Here is an 8,633-nt window from a genome sequence, read left to right as displayed (position 1 = left end):
TGTCTGGTAATAGGCACGGCTAGCACAGGTAAGTGTTGGTGGCTGGACAGCTGACAAACTAGTGGGTGGTCTAGAAGGACACCCATACCCAGCCAAATTTGGTTAAGGGGTAAAATGGTAAAAAAACTAGTCACGGCAGGCAATATATAAGGAGCCTCTGCTGTGCACAGTAAAGGGGATCAACATAGAGCAACAATCATAACGAGAGATTCACAACATTACAACAACAACAGCCACCACTATAACACACGAGTAAGAACTAGAAAGAAAAGAGTGCAAAAGCAGAGTAACAAAACGGAGAAAAAAGAAAGAGAAAGGAAGAAAAACGAAGAGAGAATAGAATGGTAGGCATGCACCAATAGGCTAACCCCTTCTCTCCCTCTTAAAGCCTACCCTCTATTAAGGATTAAGGATTTTCTGGGCACAAGCCATTTAGGCCCGTTTTCTCAAAGTGGATAATTTCTATAGCAGGATCTACCTGTGAGGTTATTCACATTAAGGGAGTCCCTCCTTTGTCTTAGTTTTGTAATGCAACTGAGCACGGTATACTAACCATTCCTTCTTTGCTTATATTGATTAAGTACCAATATTATTTCTCTTTTGCCTTTGCCATTTCATTTATAATGTATTTCTTGGTGTTGTGCCATCCTTTTTCTTTATTTTGATTAAGAACCCTTTACGTATTCTATCTAACAGCAAATATATTTCCTTTATTGTTGTCATATTGTATATGTCTACCATAACTCTTTTGTAACAGTCTCATCTGCCATGGGCATACGACCAAAGTTTCAACAAAGGGGCTTTAGTTTGCGCACAAGCTGGTCTGAGGTGAGTTGCAATTGGACCAGTCCTAACTCTCCTACCCAGAACCTTTGGGCCGTATTGTGACAAGAGGCAACCCAACCCACAATCTTAAAAAGGCCCACCACACATGGATATCACTTTTGGGAAGGAACTTCTCTCACAAGTTGTGTATATATTTGTATATATTTACTTTTGAAACTATGTGTTTGATCGTAAACTCAACATGTTATGTATATATTTGTATTTTGGGACATATTAATTTGATGAAGTACTTTGACTTTTGCATTTTTTTTATTTGTATATTTAATTTGTTATTGTAGTTCTTAAATATAATGTTTATATTATCTTATAATGTCTATATTGCAAGACAAGGTGACAGACAAATTAATGTGATAAAATAAATAAATAAATAACTCAACCTTTTGCAATAAGGTTGTTTGTTGTAATAAATTATTACAACAAAAATTTTGTTATAATAAGTTATGACATTTTTCACATATTAAAACAAAACCTTTGAAGCAATAAGCCATTGCCACAAAGTTATTTATTATGATTAAAAAGTTACTTCATTAACCTGTTTGTTGCAATATGTAGAATTTATTGCAACGAGATCTTGCGTTGCATATGTTAGGGTTTATGCCCTAAAATCCAATTTATTGGCATGTTATAAATAATTAAATTATTTAATTATATGAAACTATTTGTAAATGAACTAATTGGACATTATCATAGTTCTTAAAATGTATTGTATGTGATTTAGTTACAGAAGATATAAACCACAAGTTCTTTGAAAACTCAAAAATGTAGTTCGTAGTCCATGATGAAATTGGGCATTTTCATCTGTGAAAACTATAACATGTCAACTAAGATGGTTTGTCTTGATTATGGATGTGGGGACTTCTAGTTGATGTGTTGATGTGTCTTAACTGTGTAAGACACATTGAACTGGACCACTATAAGATTAATTATTCAATTAACAACTATCACCTGAATAATAAATCTCATAGCTTTTATTTTCATAGACTCTCAATCCTAAGAGGATAGTGAACCCGATCATGAAATGTATGTTGCTTTGATATATCAAGAGTGAGATCTAATTTAACGGTTAAAACTTCAGTATATTAGGTAACTACACGTAGTGTTGAGGGGACACATATTCTTAGTATGGAATCCATAGTCTCTTTCTATAGAGACACGAAATATCCCCTTAAGATAAGTTTAATGGGAAATAGTAAATCAGGGTCGGCCACTTTAGTAAAGAGTGACTAAAGTTTATATATAATGAAATTAGACTTCATAAATATGAATAACCAAAAGATTAAACCGGTGACTCAAGGAATAAAATAGTTGTTAAAAAGTGACAATTTATTATGACTTTGTTCACTATGGATATTTCATGGAGGTGTCAAATGATATCATATTAGAGTCTTAGGATATAATTTATTAATATGGCCTAAAGTGCAATTGTATTTCCATAGTGGTACTTGTTATATAATTAATGGTAACTTTGGGCATGTCAAGAGTTAACAGATAAGCTCGAGACCTATTAGAGCTAGAACTTTATTTGTCCCTTTAGTCCCACCCCAAGCCACACACTAAAGCTCAATTGGACTAGCCCAAAAGGCTAACCCAATTAGATAATCATTTTTTATTTAATAATAATTATTAAATAAAAATAAAGTAACTATCCAGGCAGTTAAAACGTATGTATGACTAAAAAGAAGGGAAAAACAATTTTCTCTACAAGATTTTTTTAATACACTTTTACAAGAAGGAAAATCAACGTACTTAAGAATTGATTGAGAGACCACTCATCTTGGGCATCATGTGGATTTGGGATGAAGATTAAAGGTCTTCTCAAGTCTTGTTTTTTAATTTTACTGCACCAAGGTACATTTTCTCTTCTTTGTTCTAGAATTCAAGGTTATATGTTATCTCTCATGAATAAAGTAGATTCTTGTGTTGCTTCTGCTATGTGTTTTGTATGAAATGCAAAACCAGTTTTTCCAACAGCATAAACCTATTGCCTCAAGGTTTATTACAACAGCTCGCAGCAACTTTTTTTTCATTGCAATAACACCTTATTACAACGACTTTGTAGTTATTGTAATGATTTTTCCCGTTGTAACATGCATTTTTTTCTTGTAGTGATGGTATATCTAACTTAATTGATAGGCATAAAATAATAAATTCTCCCTCCCTTAACTACCAACTTATCCAAAAATAAATCGTTAATTTTAGGTGGCACCCACAACAAAGATTAACGAAAACATACCTATATTTAGGATAATTTTACTTATGAAGTCCAATTCCAATCTCCTATAATGGCTATGAGTCTGTTTGGCGTCACCTTATAAACTCAGTTTTTATGTACATCTTTTTAAAATCTTAATTTTTCCCACTTTTTTATACTTTAGCACACTTTCATCAAAAAGCTAACTTTAGCAAAAAGCTAGATTTCCCAAACAGATACTATCTCCAAAGGAATGGTTCTTTGCCTTTGCATGTTTATGCTTTTTGCTGGCCTTCTCACTAGCCAGACAAATGCCAAAGAGATTAGCTCTGCAGCTACATGAGAGAACGTTCTTTTTTTTCTTCTTTTTTTCTTTTTTTTTAATACAGGAGAGACACTACAAGAAAGTTTGCTATTTTCAACGGTTGAAACCGTCAAAAAAAAGTATTAGAAACTGTCGAAAAAAGTATTTTCGATAGTTTAAGTGACCGTTGAGAACCGCCACTAAAAACTATGTCAAATCTTTTTTTCTACAGCCTATGTGACCGTCAAAAAGTGTGATTCACCTTTATCAACAGTTATTAAACATCGAAATATTATTAAAAACCGTTGAAACACGTTATCTTGAGATAAATTTCAACAGTTTGAAACCGTTGAAATAATTTTTTTTTTTTAATAAATAAATAAACAAATTTGGATTCAGTCCTTCACATGATCAAAATTTAATAACCTAATTCAAAATATAAACATAAACACAATTGTGCAATTTCAAATTAAACTCCATTCTCATATAAAAACTAAAGCACCAATCTAATTTTCAAGTATTCAAATAGTTCCAAGTTTTCAAAATGGCTAATTAAAAGAAAAAAAAAATCGAAACCCATTGTGCTCCATCAATTATCCTCAACTATCAGATATATGGAGAAGTGCCACTTCCCAACAAAGAAGGCCAGGCCCATGACAAAAGCTAGTATCATTGAAAAAAATATGATGCATCCTTTCTTCATGTACTTCCCCATAGAGGACACCCCATCCCTCCTCCCATATTTTCCTTACTCCATAAAACACATACATCCACTCTAACAAGTGCATATCCACCCAATTTGCTCCAGGTTTCATTATAGATATTACACCATTGTGTGCATCAAGAACAACCTGTAAACCACATAAAATTGGGTAAGACTTAAGTGGGGAGCTATCTAAATTTTATTAATTGTGGATCAAAAAGTCAAGGCCCAAAGGTAAAAAATTGAAATTAAGAGTATAGACAGACCAAACACCAATAATACATGCTTTTTGATAGAGATATCCAACACAATTTAAGGATGATTCTTTCATGGACCAATCTATTTAAAATTTTTGTATCATTATCAAATTCAATAGCAAATGAATAAAATTATGAATGATAAATGATTAACAAACTAAACTAATTGGTAAATTTAGGAAGAATTATCAGATTGAGCTGGCTCAAATGGCTTATCCTAGTTCAACAGAATCTGAAATTTGGCTTGGAAGTAAATTGTACTAATTAACTATTTTGAAGCCCCTAATTAATTCACACCAAACATGTAAGGTGTACAAAATTAAGATAAGCCAAAGGCAAAACAAAAAGAAGATATTAATCAAGCTCAGTACACAATAAAATAAACCTCCACAATTTATTGTTTAACTACCATAATAGGTAAAGCTTCACACAAAATGAGCAAGTCACTTAATATAAATAACACAAAAGATCAGGCTTCACACACAATGAGCAAGTTAGTGGGGGTAAGAGAATCAGTGCACTACAAATATTGATAATGTAAATGAAGTTGAATTGGCTCAAAAAAATACCAAGGTTTCTGGAGAATAATTTATCTTAGATCAACCTGACTTTTCTTTGTTTAGAGACACTGTCATACTCCACATGATATGAAATATAAATCACAACAGTCTAGAACCTAAATAAGGATGGTTCAAAAAACAAATGCCATGAATTGACACTCACGATGAAAATGATCTATAAAAAAAAACACCAAACTCACCTCTGTTTTAATTCCAAGTGCCAATGACAATACAACAACTATGATCAAGATGATAAGGTTTAAATCTTGCCAAGCTTCCCAAAGGAGCCTCTGCAGGAAAATAATGAAGCATGGAAACAGATAAAGAAAAAGAAAACCAAAAGAAAATGACAGAATTTAAGTTTACATTAACTCAAAGAAAAAGAAAACCCATACCCAAAAAATTTTCTTTATTCCTCCTTGCTATTTCTTTTATTTTACAATGTCTATCACTATGTGCTTGTCTCATTTATATGCATTGGTGACCTTAACCCAAGCAAGAATAAAGCAATTACTTCTTTATTTGCTAGCTAAAACTAAAGAAATGTTTTAAATAGCTATAAAAATTTATATTCTTTTGTATAGTTTATTTAAGATTGTATTATTCCCTTAGGGTGCAATAAATAGGCAAAAATTTGTCTTAAGTTGAAATGATTACAGACCAACTAAAACTATTGAACAATTAAGTACAAAATCTCTAAAAATAGAAAGGCAACTACCAAAAAGTGCAAAATACTACAAGCCATAAAACATTGACAATAGCGTGGTCAAAATACAAGAATAATGCTTTAGGGTGCAGAGGAAAGGCAACAATATAGGAAACTATTGAAAGAGAGAGAACAGATGTGTATGAATACTTAATTTGTATATTGTTACATGTGTATTTTTGTACATAGATGGACAACATATATAGGCCAAATGCTAGTTGACTGGAGGGGACAAAGGATCCTTGATTGAGGCTAAAACCAAGGACTTCTAGTGACTTTAACAAAGAGCTTGATGCAAAATGCCTAATTAGCTAGCTAACAAATAACAATGCCACTAACCTATTGATGGATTCCTTACACTTTGATTTTAGGAACTTACTACTCCAAATTGAACACCATCATGTATTTAGGAAAGCTAACCAATGTGCTAATACTTTGGCCAAGTTGGGTTCTTACCCTCCACCATTTTTTTATGGGGCAGGTACCCTTTGAGCTAAAACTCATTGGTGATCATGATTTGATCATTATTATCCATTGAGGTAATTGCTACAATATGGATGAAACATGTTGTCATAGGACACTTTCATTTCATCGCAACAAAAATGGATGGTTGGAGCTTCATCATCCATTCCATGTCAATTGCATTAGAGAACACAGGAAATGCAAATATGTCAAATATTACAGTGAATTGTTACGTAGGAAACTTCCATTTTCTACCACTTTTTCCTATATAACCAAGAAGGCATACAATGATGTGATGTGGGGGAAAGGCAAAGGGGACACCAATAAAGAAAACAATGTCACAGGAAAATGCTTTCCAATAATTACTCATAACCAAATCTTGACCTCATAATTTAAATCAGTTATAATATAAAACAAAAATTCAAATGGTGACTATGATATCATGAGTTAACATGTAGCTTATACTTCACAAAGCAATTATAATATATTACAAAAAAGTTATTTAAGGTCAAATTTTCCCTACACTGTTCCCAAAGAAGAAACAAATTATAACTTGTTGTTCATCAAAGCAATGACGAACAACATGGTTAAGCAAAGTAAGTTATAGACAAAAAGAATATGAAATGGAGAAAATAATGTTTTGATAATCAAACCTAGTTGTAGTGAGTTTTAAATCTTGTTGTTAAATGTGTAGATGCTGGAAATACCATAGGTTCCATAAGTTTCCAACAAAAAGAATGAAAATCAGACTAATAAGTTCATTTTTCACCTTGATGATGTTTCCACCCTTAGTTTTTCTAATGAATAAGTGATATTATTAATCAACAAATCAAACTAGAAATATAAACACCAATTCTCAATAGAAGAAACCTGAGACTCCAACAACACAGGGTTAGAAGTCAGACACCAACCCTTAACTTGTACTAGCACTCAAAACAAAGAAATAAATGTTCCACTTACTACATAAGACCCTAAAACAATGTGAATTGGTCACTGCTTTGCAACTACTTGCACACAACCTCACATAATTTTTGATTTGTTGCATTAGAGCCTCTTCTAACAAGATTCTTCCATTAAACATTGTAGCATTTCTCTAAATCCAAACATAATACATTGATGCAGCCCAAACTAGTTTACAAAGGGGAGGATTTGAACCCTCTTTTCCGTAGATTAGTTAAGGGGAATTATTTGAGCCCTCTTCTCCCCTTTCTTCTCTTCTTAGAGTTTTATTTGTCAAGAAACTCACTTTATCATCAAGCTTCATCAGCCTCTAATTTTGTCTAGTACTTACTCCTTGAAGGGAAATTTCTTCAACCAAATCAATTCAAACAGATTAGTTTAAAGATTAGTCAGAAACCAACAACCAACCAACATTGGTGAAACCAAAACCTCTGGGACATGGTCCCATAAACACACCAGGGAATGTAATCCCAAAAAATCAGTACAATTCTTGATTTTATAATTTTTTTTTTTTTTTTAAAAAAAAAGTAGTCATCACTACAATATTTCACAATGAAACCATAAAATCAGAGTAACTTATTATGAATGCAATGGCTACAGTTTAAAATATATATATATATATATATATTAAAACAGTGAGGAACAAAATAGGAACCTAAAAGCTTGAATACTAAGTTGTAAGCTCTAATAAGCATTTTTAGCTCCAAATCTGCAACTATACAGCTACATTAGTTTTAACTGCTAGATTTTTATTTTTTTTAATTTCCATTAATTCAATATCTATGAATAATTAAGAAGATAACCTATTTTCCTTCATTTGCCTAATTTTTCTCACAAATCAAAGAGAGCAAAACTGCAAAATATAAAATAAATAAATAATAAAAAGAAATACAAGGCAGAGCATTCATGGAGGGTAATAGGAATGTACTCTGGAGCTTATTGTCCATATATTTGTTTGCAAAAACAACAAAAATTCAAAAACAAATTAGAATCTAGTTTGTAAAAACAATGAAATTGAAATTGAAACCCTAAAACAAATTGCAGATGAGAGAGAATGAGAAATTACTTCTTCAGATCTGGACGCTAGTCTGATTTGCTCATGTTGAAGACACCGAGAGAGTGAGTTAGAAAGAGAAAGGGAGTGAGTGAGATTCTACAAAACCCTAAGAATTCAGCAATAATACTGAACGAATGAACTCCAGAACTCAACAATATAGCTCTTCGCTTTTTGCTCTTCGGTAATTTGCTTTTGATTACGAGAGAGATGTAAGCTACGAGAGAGAGCGAGGGCGCAAGAAAGAGAGAGCTATCATATAAAACTTTATAATAAGCTCCGTGTTCTTTATTTTAAACATTTTCACCAATATTTCATTTATATTTTCCACATTCATCAAACCGTTGATAAAACATTTTATTTATTTTTTCCACATTCATCAAACCGGTGATAAAACATTTCATTTAGTTTTTCCACATTCATCCAACACGTCGATAAAACATTTCATTTATTTTTTCCACTTTCATCCAACCCGTTGATAGAACATTTCTTCTTTTTTTTCGCATTCATCCAACTGTTAATAAAATTTTTCCCTATTTATGTTTTTTTTAACACTTATTTTAACAGTAATGCTAAATGTGGAAATAAGT

General features: G+C 32.0%; 1 long non-coding RNA gene across 1 annotated transcript; it reads right to left on the bottom strand.

Moving 5' to 3' along the window:
• Positions 1 to 3,798: 3,798 nt before the first annotated feature.
• Positions 3,799 to 8,337, bottom strand: LOC115958323. The gene is made up of 3 exons (XR_004084505.1): positions 8,056 to 8,337; positions 5,062 to 5,151; positions 3,799 to 4,192 (listed from the first exon to the last, which is right to left on the bottom strand). It is a non-coding gene; the product is annotated as an uncharacterized LOC115958323 (long non-coding RNA).
• Between the last annotated feature and the right edge of the window lie 296 nt (positions 8,338 to 8,633).

The sequence above is a fragment of the Quercus lobata genome, chromosome 8 (assembly GCF_001633185.2).
Source record: "Quercus lobata isolate SW786 chromosome 8, ValleyOak3.0 Primary Assembly, whole genome shotgun sequence".
Classification (NCBI taxonomy): domain Eukaryota; kingdom Viridiplantae; phylum Streptophyta; class Magnoliopsida; order Fagales; family Fagaceae; genus Quercus; species Quercus lobata.
Note: the sequence above shows the minus strand (reverse complement) of the source record. Positions and strands in the feature narration are given on the sequence as shown.